Source organism: Plectropomus leopardus, chromosome 9 (genome assembly GCF_008729295.1).
Source record: "Plectropomus leopardus isolate mb chromosome 9, YSFRI_Pleo_2.0, whole genome shotgun sequence".
NCBI lineage: Eukaryota > Metazoa > Chordata > Actinopteri > Perciformes > Serranidae > Plectropomus > Plectropomus leopardus.
In genome coordinates, this window is record NC_056471.1 from 30831397 (window position 1) to 30849532 (window position 18136).

The 18136-nt window shown below is 41.5% G+C and overlaps 1 protein-coding gene across 1 annotated transcript in view; it reads left to right on the forward strand.

The window, feature by feature from the left end:
• Window positions 1-18136, forward strand: part of spata5 (spermatogenesis associated 5) — a 140904-nt gene that overhangs the window by 97695 nt on the left and 25073 nt on the right. The gene's annotated exons all lie outside the window — the stretch shown is intronic.

Genomic DNA, 18136 nt, shown 5'->3' on the forward strand with positions numbered 1-18136 from the left:
CGCTTTTATGGCACTGTGGGGAAAGTTTGATCCCAACACCTCATCGGGACCAACACTGTCAGGTAGATCAGTCGGTTTTGGCCCCTTTTTCGAGCAGCGGCAAATGATACTCTGACAAAGCACACAAAAATGTAAATGAGCATAAAGTTGTAAAATCTACTATTTGGGGAAGCATGGAAAAGGGAAACTGTTGAATTTGGCCGAGGGAGCTGTATTTAGTGTTCCAGGCTGTGTAAATGTAGAACGTGTTTGACTTAGATCATAGAAGACGTGCTAAAAGCGTGATCGCTTGGCCAGATGTGATAATGCAGCCGGTTAGCAGCAGTAGCCGCCTGCATTGATCAGAGCAGCAGTTTATCATGTTGCGATGCAGGAAGCTAACTTGTTTTCCATCGGTTGGACTGGTCAAAGATAGAAATGCACCGATCCAACTTTTTCTGTCAAGACACCGAATCCAATAAACTTACATTTACAGATACTGAGTACCATCAGGAATACTCATATTGATTTGCTCAGGGGCCACTTTTGTAAAATGACAGCAGGCCAGGAGCCAGTTACAACAGCCACCTACATGTTTCTAGGATTTTAGCCCATTTATAGGATTTTAGGACATTTATAGAATTTTAGGATATTTCTCAGATTTTAGGACTTTTTAAGATTTTAAGACACTTTGAGGATTTTAAGACATTTCTAGGATTTTAGTAAGGTTTTTAGGATTTTAAGATTTCAGTACATTTCTAGGATTTTAGGACATTTACAGAATTTTAGGACATTTCTAGGACTTTTTCTCATTTCTAGGATTTCAGCACATTACTAGGATTTTAGGACATTTTCGTGATTTTAGGACGTTTCTCAGATTTTAGGACATTTTAGAATGTTTCTAGAGTTTTAACCCATTTTCAGGATTTTAGGACATTTCTTGGATTTTAAGACTTGTCTAGAATTTTGGGTCGTCTTTAGGATTTTAAAACATTTCTAGGATTGTAGTAATTTTTTAAGATTTTAGGACTTCAGGACATTTCTAGGACTTTAGGACATTAGGGGCTGAGTTAGGACCTCTGTCGGGGGATGTGGGGGACCCTTCACAGGCACTTTTTTTGATAAACAAGGTCTTTTTGATGCTGTGTTATGCACTCTGGCACCTTATGTATACTATAAGTACAAAAACAGTTCCCAGTGTGAATCACTTTATTTTTATTTTGAGTTAAAAAAATGTTTGGGCTATTGGGGGCCGGATTTGGCCCATGGGCTGTAAGTTGAGTATCAATGACCAACCTGATGCCAGTGCTTTTTTTTTTCCATATTTCAAATCTTTATGCTACACCATTACTCACTGAAATTAATTTTATGTAAGATAATATGCGGCCAAGTACTGCTGCAGCACTAAAACTAAGTTGGCAGCATGCTGTGACTAAATAAGTGCAACTAGAGGCAGAAACAATACATCTTTATAATGTACATATTGTATTTATGTGGTTCAGTCACGTTATGGCCAGATCCACTTAATAAGCTCAACATTGGCACCAATTCTGAATTACTACTTAGAGTCAGTTCAGCCAAATTACAAAACAAATGTGAATACTACCCCAGTACAGTGGGGCTAAATTGAATTTTTATTTTTATTTATGGAGCTCTAAACATTTTAAATGCAGAAGGTAGCATCGCTCTTTTCCAAAAAGCTGATGGGATTTTTTTCATAGGATTTTGGATAACAGCAGAAAATAAGCTCTGTGGCAAATGAATGTTTATGATAGTTACAAGTTTTTTCCAGCAAGATAAAATCCACAAATGGTCACCACTTTTGGGATTTTTAGAACCTAAATGCAATCGCCAAAAGTAAAACGCTAACGTTAGGCCATAAACAAACTGCACTACAGTCGCATGACTTAACGTCACCACCATAAAGAGGCTTTATGGCTAAAGCCGTGTTTAACGCGGTTCAGAGTGATGACACTCTGTCGTCTTATTTAACCATTTGTTAGCAACCGCCTTTTTTAAGACGGATAAAATCATCAAAGTTTGTGATATTTACTGACATATTTTATGTTGTAGAACAAAATGTTAAAGGCTCATAAACTTGTGCTAACCAAATAATATATTTCAAGCCTCCAAAAATTTATTTAAAAAACCTATTGACTTGGAGACGAGAAAACCGAAAGAGCTGAAATGCAAACTCATTTCCGGGTTTTCAGACTTAACCCTGAGAAATTGGCTCGATTTCTTCCAAAAACATGGGGAGAAGGCAACGAGCAACTTAAGAAGACATGGGCTGAAAATTAACAACTAAAAAAAGTTAAAAAGTTACAAAAAATTACCTAAAAATGTGTGAAAAAAAAGCCCAAAACAAAAAAAAGGACTGAAAAGGCCAAAATATATTTACTGATTTTAACTGAGTGAACTGATGTTGATCTAGGTTTTAAAGGGTTAAACAAATACACCCACAAAATGATCATTTGTATATCAAATATACAACATATGTATGTGTTATATTTTGCGCCAGTCTCGGCTCTGAAAATGCATTATGTAATTATTTGCATCCTATACTAAGTTTTATTTCTTAAATTTGTGTCATGATAGAAAAAAAATACCTGGAAAGAAAAAATTACAAATAAAAAACAATATACAGCTTATGTTATCTTATGTTGTCAGTCCCTGCTTCACCTGTCCAAGAAAGGCTTTTTTTTCTTTTTTTTTTGAAGAGACCACCTTACTGGCCGCCGCCAGAGTTCAGCAGCATTTTGTTTGCATGGCGGCCGGTGTTAAGTTCCTGCCCCTGTGTCGTCCCAGCATTGAGCTAGCTTTGTGTTTTCACAAGCGCCTCAGCGCTGCTTCTACCCGCCTCACAGCCCCACCTGTCGTTTTTGCCGCCGGCTCGGAGAGAGAGGCAAAGTTTGGCTGGAACAGCTGGTTGCCTTGGCAACACTTTGTGCCACCGCAGCGGATTGGAACAGGAACTGGCCTATCCATGTCAGTCTGCAGGCAGGATCTGGGCCATGCCTTGTGTTAACAGATTATCTGATTTCCATTCAGACGGCTCGGGTATCGGCCCCACTCCTCCGCTCTCTGGAAAAGCGACCCCGGCCAGCCTCTTTCTGAAAGCCCCCAGAGCCCTCCTCTCTTCTCCCATTTCCTGTCTTAATTACGCACTCCTTTGTGCCGTTGTTGTTTTTTTTCTTCCTTCCCTCCACCTCCCCTTCTACTTCTCTTGATCCCTCATCCCCTCCCTTCTCACTGTCTGTCTCTCACTCTCTTTTTGTGAAGAGATGAGGACCAAGATTTTGAAGTTTGAAGTCTGTTGCGGGGACCGTCCTTGGCTCCCCCCCACCACCGCCACCCACAACCCAGCTCCCCTTCTCCCTTCCATCGTCTCTCCACCTGAAAGGGAATACTGTGTTTTCGATGCATAAAAGGCTTGGCGCTGTCAACAGGATGAATCCACCAGGGCCCATGGAAAACATACTCAGAGCTGCAGCTACAGTTTCTCTGAAAGGGGAGAGAGGCAGAGGAGGAAGAGGAGGGTGGAGGGGTGAGTGAGGGAGGCAGCTGGAAGGGATTACTGTGCAGTTTCATAGGCAGCACAATTACAAACATACCAAGTGTTAACTTGGCTGTGCAGCATAACACCAATGATGATGCTTTGGCTCTGGAATTGGGACAAACCTTTTTTTTATTTTTTTGGGGGGTGTTTGCATGCTCGTGTGTGTGTGTGCAGCTGTGCAGAGTTACACACAATCCCTTCACAGGTAAATTAAAGGCTGTCGGTGAAAGACAACGAGGGAAAAAATAAAAACGTAGAGGTGTCGTAAACACAATGGGCATGTAAACCAAGCGAGCACCTCCGCTGTGACAAAAACAGGTTTGTCGCCGTCCTGCACCGGATCCGGTTACCAAGCCGGGGCATTGAGGCGAGACCAAGAGAGGGTGACCTTGTCTGTGGCGAAATCTGACACAGGTTTTCACATGCTGGGTGGGGGATTTTTCCCCCTTCTTCCTCCCGCCCTCTCTCTTTCTCTGTCTTGTTATCTCCTGCAGTTGGTGGCTAATTGATCTAATGTTGTAGATTACATTTAGCGTGTGGCTCTTATTGTTTGCGCAGTGCAGTAAGATGTAATAGCAGATACAGGTTAACCGCAATTTTTTACAGTTTACAGTTTACAGTACAATTGCTTAACTTAGCAGGAATATACCAGAATTAATTTCTATTTAAACTGGAATCATCTCACATTTTTTATTTATTCATTTATTATTTGTTTTATTTATTTATTTGTTTGTTTGTTTGTTTCACAAAGTGAAAGTCCAGGCAAAGCAGCTTTTTTAAAAAAAAAATTACATTAAAATAGTAAAGTGCGCCCAAGACGTGCAAAGACAAGATTATTTCAAATAACTTGAAGTTTAAAAATAAGTTTGCAGTCAATACAGAGTGGAGTGGGCAGTGTAAAAATTGAATGTTTTCAGCTGTCAGTGAGTCAGTTGGTGAATTTTAATTTGATTTTTGCAAATGTCTCCCTGTACAGGTGTAAACCACAGTTTATTTCTTAGTTTATTTTAGAGATGTCCATTTTGGTCAACTTTTCTTCCGAAAGCCCGACACATGCCCCATTGACTCAGTGAGTTTTAGCATTGTGTTACAAAGCGCTGTTCTTTTTGGGGTTATGAAATGTTTCGTGATGTAAATGTCTATTTTATTTTATTTTCGGTTTCGCTTTGCTGGCAGACAGACAGCTAGCTGCATTAATCATAGATTGTATTAAGTAATGGACAGCACATCTCCACTTATCCCCACTGTACAAAACTGAAGCCAAAATAACCTGGATTCCAACGGTGCGATCTTGTTCTGGTGAAAGCATTTGGAGCCAGAGTCTGGTCTTCGCCGGGATTGAGTTCCCACCCAAGCACCCATCCTACCAATCGCGAGCAGCGTCAGTGACAGCGAACAAACCAATTTGTCAATCCTCTGTTCTCCTTTTTTTAACTTGAAATTACTAGTTAAGTATATTTTTAAGCACGTTTGAGAATCACAGTTTTTTTGGCAATGATTATCGTGATCTGATGTTTTTCATATCGTCCCGTGCTCAGTTTATTTCTAAAGATCTCGCTCTACAGTTTGATCTCTGCAGACAGCTGTGTGAAAGGTGCCAATGCTGACGTCATGATGGAAGAATTAGGCAGGTGAGACAGACAGCATCTGTCCTGTCTTTTCCGCTTTTTGTCCTCCTCCAGCTCAGTGTATTGTCTCTATTAAAGTGTCCTCTATTTTTCTGTCTGGACACACACACACACCTACATGTAGAGACGCACACTCCCGGCTCAGTCTCGGCTCAGGATGAGGGTAAACAAGCTAATGTTTAGATTTCACGGAAGTGGAAACTGATCCGGTCGAGTCGGCTCTGTCACTCAGCAACGTGCCTGTTTATGTTTGTCTCTTTGGTAAGTATCTGTGAGTGGCAGCATATGTGCGCATTCAAGCCTGTGTGTGTTGTTTTTGTTAGTGTGTGTATGTGTGTGTGTGTTGCAGACATTCCTAAATATGAAGACTTTGTGTGTATGGACAGCAAGAGTTATTGGTGGCATTTAGGAGGGTCTTGTAATGATGGTTGCCATAGAAATGATGGAAGTGATGAGAACCGTACAGGTGATACTGGAGATGATGGTGAGGCTGGAAATTCTGGTACTGATTTTGTTTTTTGGTTCGATAGTCCTGCAGTGGTACTCTGCTGCCGAGTCCTTCACTGAGTCGGGTAGTTGCGAGTGACCCACAAAAAAGGCGATTCAGGCATGGGATTTTGTCCTAATGTTTTTTTTGGGTTTGGTTCTGGGTAAAAAGAAAAAAGACACATACAGTTTGCATTGTGAATGTTACATGATGAATATATTGAAATAAAGTGAAAATAATCCAAATTTAATTTCAAGTTGCAGTGCCAAGGCGGGAGTGGCCCTCTGTAATCGAGAAATCTGTACTTGAACTCATTATTTAATAATAATTATTATTATTATAATAATGATAGATAGGACTTAGCGCTTTTCTATGTACTCAAAGATGCCTGACATGAAATGCAAAAAGAAAACAAATACTGAAAGACGCTGAAGAGTTTAGACTATTTTCTTTCGCCACACCAGTGCTCATAGTGGGCTGGTACTCACTGGTACCCAGTTTGGGTACTTCTGCATTTTACTCGTTGGTCTCCCGTGACTTTTTCTTGCCCATCTGCCCTTCACAGAGGCTGCCGTGTTCTTTTCTACCCTCTCCATGTTCCTTAATACACTGCATTACCCAAGAGGGCAAAACATGACACTCCCCTATTCCCTGATGACACAACAGAGCTTTAATGGTCATGTCAAAATTATTAAATGCAGGCCAGACGCAGTAAGCTAATGTTAGTGCAGCTCCTTTCAGCGAAGAGCTGAATGATGTAACGTTAACAATATTAAAACCCCCTGCAGCTACCGCCACCGCTCGCGACGAGAAAACCAGTTCCATTAAGTAACTGACTTTGTGCCGTTCGCTTGCTACTGGCCATTAAATATATACTTATAATGACTATACTTTAGGGATGATAACAATTAATCGACAATGGATTAATCCATCGTTAAGAATTTAATAGAACATGTGAAATTTAATCGATCAGTTGTTAGGCTATGCAGAGCTTTTAAAGAATATGCGATATTTGGCTGTAAGCTTTCATTGAAGGAAAAAAAGCTCTTTTTGTATTTTTGTAAATAACCCTAATTCATACACATAATTGTCTTTAAAATAATAACAAAAAAAAAACTAAATAAAGTAGCGGTATAAGCCTTGGTAAAATGGTCCAAAAAGTGCACAAACTTGGGTATACTCCTTTAAAATTGCCATAGGTGCAAGGTGAATCTCAGCTGTCAAATCCTTCAAAGCAATAATCCCTGAAGTCCTCCTCTTTTCTTTCTTTTTTTTCCACCACTACATGAAGAGGACGACAAGGGCTGTCAGAGAAACACAAAGCACTCAGGGTTGCGTGTTAGGAGCCGCCTGAATGGCACCAGGCCTAACGAGAGCCCGGCAGGGACCCCGAGGTGGGCCTGGCACCTGCAGTCTGTCTCTGGGGGGAGGTGGGGGCTCTGTGTGTGTGGGTGTGTGTAGGGAGGGGATGGGAGGTGTGTGTAAAATGCCAATCTTGATTTCACAGTATGCTTGAGCAAATTTAAAGTAGTATTTTGCCGTTGGACTTCAGTATTTCTCTGTATATACACCCCAGTTAGTGGTAGTGCCTCAGATTTATTGATCTTCCTTCCCTCTCTGTCATATTTTCAGCTCAATCTCAAAGCGAAAACCAAGATAGAATTTTATGTTTAACAGAATTAACTGGAATTTTAACCAGACCTGCAACAATTAATCGATCAGTCAACCAACAAAAATAACCTCTCAAAAGTGAGGATTGGCAAGCAAAACCGGTTGCTTTTCGGGAGTCATTACTGTGTTTCCGTTTGCTTTTTAACCACTAAACTTGGTTATTTTTTTAGTTACTCCATACTGGTTTTCCACTGAGGATGGTGACACAAAAAGCAGGGTGTTTTTTTTACCAAGACATCACTGTTGATGCCTTAAGCTTAATGGTTTTCTTTACCAAGACATGACTGTGTTTCCTGCCACAGCTGTGCCATGAAAAGTGGTTGTGTTTTTTTACCCAACCGTTACTGCATTTCCAACTGAGATCGTGCCATGAAAAGTAGCTTTTTTCTACCGAGACCTTGCTGTGTTTCCTCCCTGGATAGTGTAATGAAAAATAGTTTGTTTTTTGTTTTTTTCCAAGACGCATGGCTGCATTTTCAGCTGGGATAGCACTACAAAAAAAAAAGGCTGTGTTTTTTACCAAGACATTGTTGCATTTCTTGCCATGATTGTGCCACACAATGTGGTTGTTTTTTTGTTTTTTGCAGTTTAGATGGACAGTTTTTCAGCATGAAAGGGGAAAAGGCGAGGAATGACATGCAGCTGCAGGTTGGAATAGTACCTGCGACCCCTGTGGCGAGCACGCAGCCTTGTATATGGGGTGACCATATAATTTACTAGGCACCCCAAAAGTGGTTGTTTTTTCAGAGACATCGCTGCGTTCTCTGTCATGGTTGTACCACAAAAAGTTTTTTAATGAGACATCACTGTGTTTCCTGCTGGGATTGCACAACCAAATGAGTGTATGAGTGCCAAAACCTAAACACACATTAAACACAGTGGTATTGAAACATTACGTTTTAATGTATCCGCTACATAATAACGTACAAACGCTACGTATCTGGGTTTTACAGAAGCGTACAGTGCCAACATTTATTCTGGTGATTGGGTTGGGTGTCACCAAAGACACCAGCTGTGAAGTCATATTTCTTAGACACAAACACGTTTGCTTATTTTCATCAGCCTGTGCTGTATGGAATTTCAGAGACCCTTTTACACTCCCTCATCCCCATCTCACACCCTTCTACATAAACACTTGTGCATACAAACACGTACATGAGATTAAAGGTACTGTCACAGGGGGAAGAGACGGTGATGAGGGTGACGGTGGCACTGAAAGCTCAGACTGATGTGTTGAACAAAATGAAAAAAAGAATCACAATAACCGTTGAAGAAATAACAACGGTCACTGGTCGTTTCTTCCCATTTGTCTCGACCGGGGCGTTTGGAGGTTGCCCACAGACTCTGGGGCAGATTATAGAAACCAGACGTGGCGAGTTTACACCGAACGCAAGGCCCCGTAGAATTAAACTGCGAACTGCGGACAGCTCACAGGAAACGGCTCTTTGTAAAGCAAACATACATGTATTTTATGGCAGCCGCTTTACTGCTTTTTTATTTTGGGCTCCAATGAGTTGACATTTCAACATGGCCTCCGTCTAATTTCCTCTGCTTTTCTTCACCTTTTTTTTTTTTTTTTTTTTTTTTGTCTGGTGGGTGACCCCTCCCCACACATACACACACTGTGCCCACCTCACTCCTATCAAAATAAGGCTGCTTTTTTGGCAGTGGCCATTTTTATTTTTGTGGAGGTGTGAGGGCCAGCCAGTCGGGGTTGTTTTGACAGATTCAGGGACTTTATTGCTGCCCCCAGGGCAGCTGTAGGGGTGTGAGTGCCCCTCCACCACCCCAGGCCCAAAAGGAGAGCAACACAGCTGCTGCTACTTCTTCTCCCCCTCCCTCCCCTCATCTCAGCCTCTTCACCTGGTCTCCATATGATTGTGACCCTCACACACGCACACACACACACACACACACACACACACACACACACACCGTAAAAGGTAAAAGAGGTGTGACATCTAATTCTGTAATGACCCTATGCTCAGCAAAACACCCACCCTCTGACACACAAACACACACATGTACACACACACATGCACACACACTTCTGTGTTCCTGCCAGGATTAGAGTCTGACACCTGCTGGGGCCACACATACTAAAAATGAAAATGTGTTAATTCACGACACTGTAGGACGAAAGCAAACACCAAACTGGATATGTGTTTAAGAAAGATTCATTACGGCTGAGATCTTATTTTCTTCATCATTCCTATCAGTATCGTTGCGACATTACTGAAAATAGGGCAAGAAACGCGAGCAGTCAAAAGAGTTTTGAAGCCCCCAGATCAGCTGAATTTATATGGAAAATAAAATGAATGAACATGTTTATACTCAACCTCTTTTTAAAACATCTAACACCATTTTACACAGTTTACTCACTTGTTTGAGCCATGTGAGATCACTACCCCAACCCAATCACCAGAAAAAAGGTTTCCACTGTACGAATCTGCAAACTAAGGAAATGTTACGGATATTTTACATTTGCACATTATTTTGTAGGGTACACATTAAAACTTTACGTTTCACAGCAAAGCTGAAGTGAATGTGCGGTTAGGTTGAGGCACAAAAGCTCTTGGTTATGATTAAAAAAAGATCACGTTTTGGCTTCAAACATCTATGTTCTCTGGCACAAAAACTGCTGGAATTTTATTTATTTATATATTTATTTATTCATTTTAAAACTGGTCTGGTGCCACAAATGCCATTGGGAAATGCCACGATGTGTCTGGAAAAAAAACACTTGGGTTCAGTGCCACAAAACTCTTGAAAAAAACACCTTGGTGTGCTGCTACAAACACCCAAGTTTGGTTGCCACAAATCCTGCTGAGCAATGCTGTGATGTGCAACTAAAACATCCAGATTCTGTGCCATGAACGCTGCTGGAAAAATGCAATATGCTGCATTAAAAACACCCAGGTTAGGTACCACAAAAAATGCTGAAAAAATGTTGCAAGGTGCCACAAATGCAACTGGGAAACACTTAGATGTGCCACTAAAATCACCCAGGTCGTGTGAAAAAACACCCAGATTTAGTGCCAAAAACACAGGTGAAAACACTGCAAAGGGCCACTAAAAACAACCACAGTTATTGTGTGTTTGTCTTGAACAGTGGTCTGCAGCTTGGCAAGCGCCTTGCCTCTTGGCTTTGCCTTGTCGGGCTTTGTTGTTGTGCAATCGTACTGTTTTCAGAACTTACTTTGGTGATAAAATGTAATCATCAGTTTAAAAAAAATCAAGTTGATATAAACCAGAAAGATCCTATGGAATTTTCCAGCTTTCTGAAAATGTATGTATTCATGAGGCAGTAAAGCCCTTCAGTTAAATGTGTTTTAAAGTAAAAGTTTGAATTAAAAGTTAAAAAATAGATTGAAATCAGTTTGAGGATGTTCCTCTATAACGACGTGATTGTTTCAGAAGAAACCTGCACTGTGCAAGTCTTGTGCACTGCATTTTGTAGCAAAATACTGATTATGTTGCAGTCCTTTCTGTGTTCCCCTGCTCTATAGTGCCAAAGTGTTACTTTTCTACAAACAAATATCACCTGTTTAGATGGTTTATACCTCATTTTAAAACTACAAATCTTGACTTCCTCCTGGCTGTGCAGAGCAGGGGGGACAGCATGGGGTTAACAGCGGCAGAGTTATTTGGTTCTTGGACACGGTGGCCTCGCCTGCCGGATGCAAGTTTGACTCAAGGGCAAAATCCAGAGTGAAAGCCTCTCATGTTTTTGACTGGTTGCCAACTCTGCTTCTCTCTCTTTCTGTTGCTCTCTCGCTCACTCTCTCCCCTTGTCATTCTCATCCCTCTCTCTTTCTCTCTCTCTCTCTCTGCTCTGCCATCCCCTCCCCTCGCTCTCTGATTTACTCTCTCTTTCTTCCCACTCTGTTCCTCCTCTGATCCTCTCCCACATCAAAATCAGGACTGACATAAAGCAGGTCGAGTGTCCCTCTGAACACAGCGTGGCCTCGTCCAAGGTTATGTCATCTTTTTAGAAAGATGTGTATTAATACGCTTCAGCTTGCAGTCAATGTATGTGGAATTTGAAGGAACTGAAAAAACCAAAATCCAATTTGGTTCACCTCAAAATGTGGTTAAAGGGTTTGCCTCCAAAAAGCTCTTGGAGGTCACACCAAAAGCCAAAAGCTTCATTTACCAGAAGCTGAAGAGCAGTATTTATCAGCAAAATCAAAAACACTCATATTGTACTTACCATTGCAATAACTTTGGGTCATTCGTGCCTGATTTTGATAGTGTGCATGGATTCATTACTGAACCGGCCTACCAGGCACAGGCCCAGGGACCCAAGATGTCATGGGATCCCTTCACCTTCACCTGCAAAATGTCACTCTAAGAGACATGTACTAAACAGAGAGAGACTCAGAATAATCACAAAAAGATGCAAATCACCTGAAAACATACACCAAGTGACTTCAGAAAGTCACAAAATTACCTCAATGAGACACAAAACAACTACAAAGACACACAAAATATAAAAAAAATGACTACAGAGAATCACAAAACAGCAATGAAGAGACATAAAACCATGAAGAAGATGCATAATGCCTACAAAGAAACACAAAATGACTACAGAGAGAGACAAAGCAGCAAAAACAAGGTGCATAACCACCACAAAGTCTGTGTTTCTTGTTTAGAGGAGGTAATGAAACCTTTTTTATATCTGTGCCAGGGGGCCCTGTGTGTCATAATCCACCTGTGATGGTGTGAAGTTGACATCAAGGTACATAATACTTGTCTGATTAAATTTGTCATTGTTTGTGATCTCTAAAAAGGTGCATTTCAAGGTTCTGAGGCATTATTACAGGCCACACACCCAGGTATGGCTTTTTGTGAGGTAGCAGGTCAAAAGTACATCAACTTACGTCATGTTAGGTATCTTTAATGTTACGGTAGATGCAAAAATAGCACATCTCAAGTGCCACAGATACCATACAGTCTTGCCACACATGCTTGTTGCTCAATTGACGTAAGGTTCAGAAGGATCTATGAAAACAAACTCCCTCCCAAACCACACACAAAAACAAACCTTGTACTGGATTCAGGTGTAGCGGAAGTTGATGAGGAGAATGTACTACTAGGTAGACGGGTAGGCGACCGAAGTGGAAGTGGGTATACTCTTCCACATATTCCAATGGCTTTTTTGGCTGATGGATGAGTATGTTGTAAAAGTATACCTTCCATTTAGTAGATTTAAGTGTGTGGATCAAGTCTGGCAATGAATTATGTTTTTGAAATCAAGCTTGTCCTTAAAAAAAATTGGAATCCATCAAGATATACTTTTTTCCTCCATTGGCTGCCAAATTTGAAATTGCTGATTTAACAGCAAAGTAGACTGCTGATGAAGTAGACAGAGTACTACCTTAAATATTATTTTCAACCTGATTATAGCCAATATTTGCCAGAATTTAGTCAGCACCCTCAGTTAATCTCCTAAATCTGAACTCCAGAAGTCGACCTCCCTGACCTTTCTTTGAGCGTTTGGTTCCCATCGCGCTCTCTGCATTTTTTGTTTGGTGTGTGTTCTGCATAAATCCAGGGTGGCCCATCTCCGAGTCAGTATGACTCACCGAGGCCTCTGAGGATTGCGGACTGACAGGTTAGGAAACCACATACAGCAAATGCCTTCAGGCAGGGAACAAAGTCAACTCATGTCTCCCCAGGCAAGCCACTTATTCAGCCAGACAGCCTGCTATCCTCCTGCACGCTGGAAAGAAAAGCACCAACAACAAAAGAAAAAAAGTTTTTTAAAGAAAAAACAGACTTCACCAGATGTGCAGGGAAGAACTTAGTCATCATGTTCAGTATCATGGACCCAGTGTTTCCTTTCATTTTGATCTGAGTGTGAGCAATGAGGCGGATCTGATCTTGATTCAGCCGTGTCTACTGTCTAAGAATAAGACACCTGAATTGCGGGGGCGTCCGTTTGTAAACAGTTTGTAGACATAGCTCAGAGCAGGTCAGATTGACGCTGGCCAAGAATGTGCTCGGTAACAACGCTCCAAGGAGAAGATTCCCAGCATTCCTCACTGGTTAGGGAGAGGTACCGGCCTTCGCAGATAGGAAGTCGTCTGTCATTAGGGGGTAATCACTTCTTGAGGAGGATTGCAATGCCTGGAATGATTACTGTTGTTATCGGCAGTGAAACTTACTGCAGAGAGAGCGGATTAGGGTTTTTTTCCTCTCTTTTCTCTCTCTCTGTTTTTTTCTGTTTATGTGTTTTGATCAGCTTGACTTATCTAGCAAAGGCCCTATTTGTTTTTTACAACTTTTCGTACCAATTGATTGCCTGATTTTGCTCGGTAAGGTAGCGCACACTCGCCCCGATTTAGTGTTGTATAAATGCGTCAATGTTGACTTAAAGCGAGTTGGTATTTCTTACCTAGGGGCATTTCTAATTACTAATGGCTCATGTGTAATGATGCCTATCATGTCAGTGGTGCAACAAGGTGGATGCGATCCATCATGCAGACTCATGTAAGAAAAATTCATCGATGTTGGTGGTTTTCTGTCTCCCACGCCACTTATCTCTGTTTGTTTGCAGAGTTTTGGTTCTATAGTCCTTTCAAGTGGATTGTCTGGGTCCCTTGGTCTGGCTGTTTCTGTCCTCTCCTCTCCTTTCTCCTTCCCTCCCTCCTTCCCCTCTTGCCCTCTGCCAGTCGAGCCAAGACTTCAGGTGGAATGATGCCGTTACGAAAAGAGCCCGTCAACGCTTGCCCGACATGCCAAGCCAAGTATTTGTCTCTCGGGGTCCCCCCCTTACCGCCTCCTCCTCCTCTTCACTCTCCTACCCTCCTCCTCCTCCTCCCATACCCCCACCCCCGGATCCTTGAGAACAGGAAGTGTATCTTGTTAAGTGATGGATGGGCCCCCTGCTCTTGCTGAGAGGAAAGAAAAAAAAACCTTTCTTTCCCTCCAGGGCAGTCAGATGAGTTTAGCAGTCTCAAAGCTGAGGGTCGGCTCTGCTTTTTGGGAGCGCCTTGGAACCCTTGGAGCCCGAGCGCCTGGAAGCCACGGGCACTTATCCATTATGCGTGTGGAGAGAATTAACGGCTGATAAAGTAGCAGGCGGCGTCTTTGCACCAGATAAATGGATCAGAAATTAAAAAGACAAAAGAGCGTTGACCGGAATCGTGCATTAACGGGCATGCTCGTGCATGCTTGTGCATTTGTTTGTGTTTGTGTGCATGGGAGTGTCTGTCTGTGTGAGTTATTTAGCCGGGGGTCAGCAGGTTTGCGTTGGCATGCAGCCGACAGATTCTTCCAGGGAGAGCAACTCAGGAAGTGTCCCTGGCACGTCCTCTGCATAGTGCAATAAGCACTGCCGCGACTGGCTCGACCTGCTGTGACAAACAACCACAGACTGCAATCCCCAGTGCACCCGTCTCATCTCCTGCACACACATGAACCTACAATACCCTCTAACCCGTTGAAATTCAACCTATGGCCTGCGGGACAAATCTGGTCCCAGATAGTGTGCCGGGTTTTCTAAATCCAAATACAAATAAAGTGATTCACACTCGGAATAGTGTTTGTACTTTTAGTATACATAAGATGCCAGAGTGCATAAAAGAGCATCAAAATAGAGCTTGTTTGAGGATCCCCTGCATCCCGGGAAAGAGGTCCGAACTAAGCCCCTAATGTCCTAAAATCCTATAAATGTCCTGTAGTCCAATAAATGTCCTAAATTCCTAGAAACATCCTAAAATCCTAGAAATGTTGTGGAAATGATCTTACAGTCCTAGAAATGTTGTAAAATCTAATAAACATCCTAAAATTCTAGAAATGTAATCTAAATAATAATAAAATCTGAGAAAAAATTAAAAATGTCCTAAAAACATGCAAAAATCTTAAAATGTACTAAATTCTGACAAATGGACTAAAATCCTAGAAATGTCCTAAAATACCAGAAACGCCCTAAAATTCATGTCCATAGCAAAGCAAGTCGAGTATCCCTCCTCTAACCTTTGGCAAGAAGCTCAACATCAAACTGACTCTCACATGTGTTGTTTTATAGTTGTTTTGCCAGACGCATCTTATCAAGTTCCCGACTCTTATGACTTTAATTTAATGCCGCAGCGCTCAAACCTGCAATCCATCCATCTCCCAGCAGGTCTCCCCAACAGCCATCCTTTCCCCGCTTTGAATCACAGTGACGTTATTCCTCTCTATCCGTTTTATGCCCGTAGTTCATCACCCACGGCCAGACCCTCTCCTCAAACGAGTGGAAGAATCCAGAGACCTGAAAAACAAGAACATTTCCTCTCATGATCCATTGCTCCTTTGTCAGACGTGGCTCTGTTGTGGTTACCTAAGGGTAGCTACTAATGTTTGTCTCCAGTTTCCATCCTCTCATGTTCCATACGCATACACAGGAACACAAAAAAGCAACAGATAAAAGGCAGGAAAACTGTCCATCGCCCCAGTAGACAGGAATTAGTTATCCAGAGGGGAAATAAAGAAAACCATAAAACAAGAGTCTTAAAATTGCATCTGCCACACTTTGCAGGCAGATGGACTTAAAATGTAACATGTTTAAGACCATTTACTGGTTTCTGTCATGGTACCTTGGGTGTTGGGCTGAAACTCACAATGTTTTTCTTTATCGTCGGAGGTTGATTTTCAACCGTGGAAGCAGCAGGTGACAAAACAATCACACCTCAAGCTCCTCTGTGAATGTTCAGATTTCCGTTTTGTCGATGCACTTCAAGAACTTCCTGTCCATGTTGGCTTTAAGTTGAGATTCAAAGTTTCAGATGAGATTCAAAGAATAAAACAGAGGAAAGTAGCAATCTTTAGAGAAGCTTAAATTAGCAAAAGACATTCTTGCTTGAAAAATTACTAATGATCAATTACAAAAAAAGTTGTCTATATTGTTATTTCAGTATTATTTGGATATTTGGGTTGATACCACCCTTTACTGAAACCTATTTTTTGTACCTATTATTCCGTTTTGACCTATGCAGATTGTCCTGCTTTGTACACTGAAAAACTATAAATGTTCATAGTCTGTGCGTATAAAAGAAACGCGGCTGTCAGGCCGGGGAGATGCATGGTACATGCAGAGAAGCAGGAATAGCAGTGTGATGTCTATGTAAACAAGAGTTCAAAGGCTGCTGGTCCGGTCCCTCCAACCTTCACTGATCACTCCTGACGTGACCTCCTGCATGGCTTGCGTCTGCGTGTGTCTCCTGCCTCGTCTCCGCTGGCCGGGGTTTAGCCCCGCTGTGGCCTGTCTGGCTGGACGCCAGCGGCTCCACTGTCTTTACAACCCGGCCTCACTGAGTCTTGGGGGAAGAACAACAATGAAACTGTCAGTTCCAGTTGATGTTTGTTTTTCTGTTGATTCTCCATTCCAGCGCTGAAATTAAATGCTAATTCACGGTGAGTCAAATGCATTTTGCTATTATCAAATCCCGCTGTTCTTTGGTTAGCTCGCTGGTCAAATGGATACACAACCCCTTGCAAGACCGTGCCACACCGTACCACAGCTTGTCACTGCCTGGCTGACGAGAGCGAATGGAGACACGGCATATTTGTCCGTCCGTCTGCCTGTCTGTGTTTGAGAGGCGCCTGCCACTTAATGACGTCTGACAAGCGAGACAGCGGCGGCTTCGGGTACTCAAGGACTGTTTTGGGGTCACGGAGATGTGATCTGTAGGAAGTGGAGGGTTTATCAGATAACGTCAACTTTGTCTCCACGTTGACTGCTAGAAGTGGAGAACTTACATTTCACAGTTTGAATTTTAGGCATTTGGTGAATGGGGCTGTCTGAAGAGGCGCACTATCAGTGCAGGAGCGGAGGAAGCTTCAGTTAATAGAGCTACATCATAACAAGTAGTAGAAAGGAGGTCAAAGGTCAGAGCCATAGTGTCCTGACTGTATTTCTGTGACTCCAGATGATCATGTACAAAAGATGAGCTGAAACAAATTTCAGGGTTCGTATGAATAAAAAAACTGGAAAAGTCATTAGCAAAAGCAATTTCTAGCCCTGAAAAGTTTTGGAAAAATCTGAAATTTTGTTTTACCACCTGTATAATAACACATGAGGTGTTCAAGGACTGTTGGAAATGTGAAAATCCACTGATAATTTCTGTTTTTTTTCTGGCTGTGAAAAATGCTGCAATTTTTTGGGTGATTTTTAAAGAAAACACTGAAGACGTATTACCTTTAAAAATCAAGAAAAAAAAAAAGCCAAACATTTTTCAGGGGTTGTACAAGGTGCTTGAGGTGCCTAAAGTACTTGAATTTGACAATCAGAAATTTAAGCACTGGAATACCTTAAAAGTAGGACATTTTTCAAATCGGTCTTTAAAAAAGTACTTGAATATAGCTGAGAGGAGAAGAGAATTACTGTTCATTTTAATTACATGTATTTGATCATTTTTTAACTAGGAGGCCCAGAACAGCCATGCTTGTAATTATTTTCTAATTTCTTTTATTTTTGTTTATTTATTTATACATATATATTAACATTCTTTTTAAAGAAAAAATGTTTTCTTAAGAGTCACAGTGAAATAAATACAAAATGCAGTTATTTAAAGTTGTACACCCCTTCCTTAAAGCCAAAATAAAACATAAGTCCCTCCCCCTCCCCCCCCGTGCTTAAAAAAAAATTGACTCCCCCTTTTTGTACCACCCGCTGCTGTCTCATAAATAACGAACAGTCCCTAAATTATTGTCAGATATTCAGATTTAATCCTATTCTGAATTCATTTTTAAAATCTATATTTTAAAAAGCTGTTTTTTATTAATGAAAAAAGAACCAATAAGATTAATGGTCATTTCAAAGAA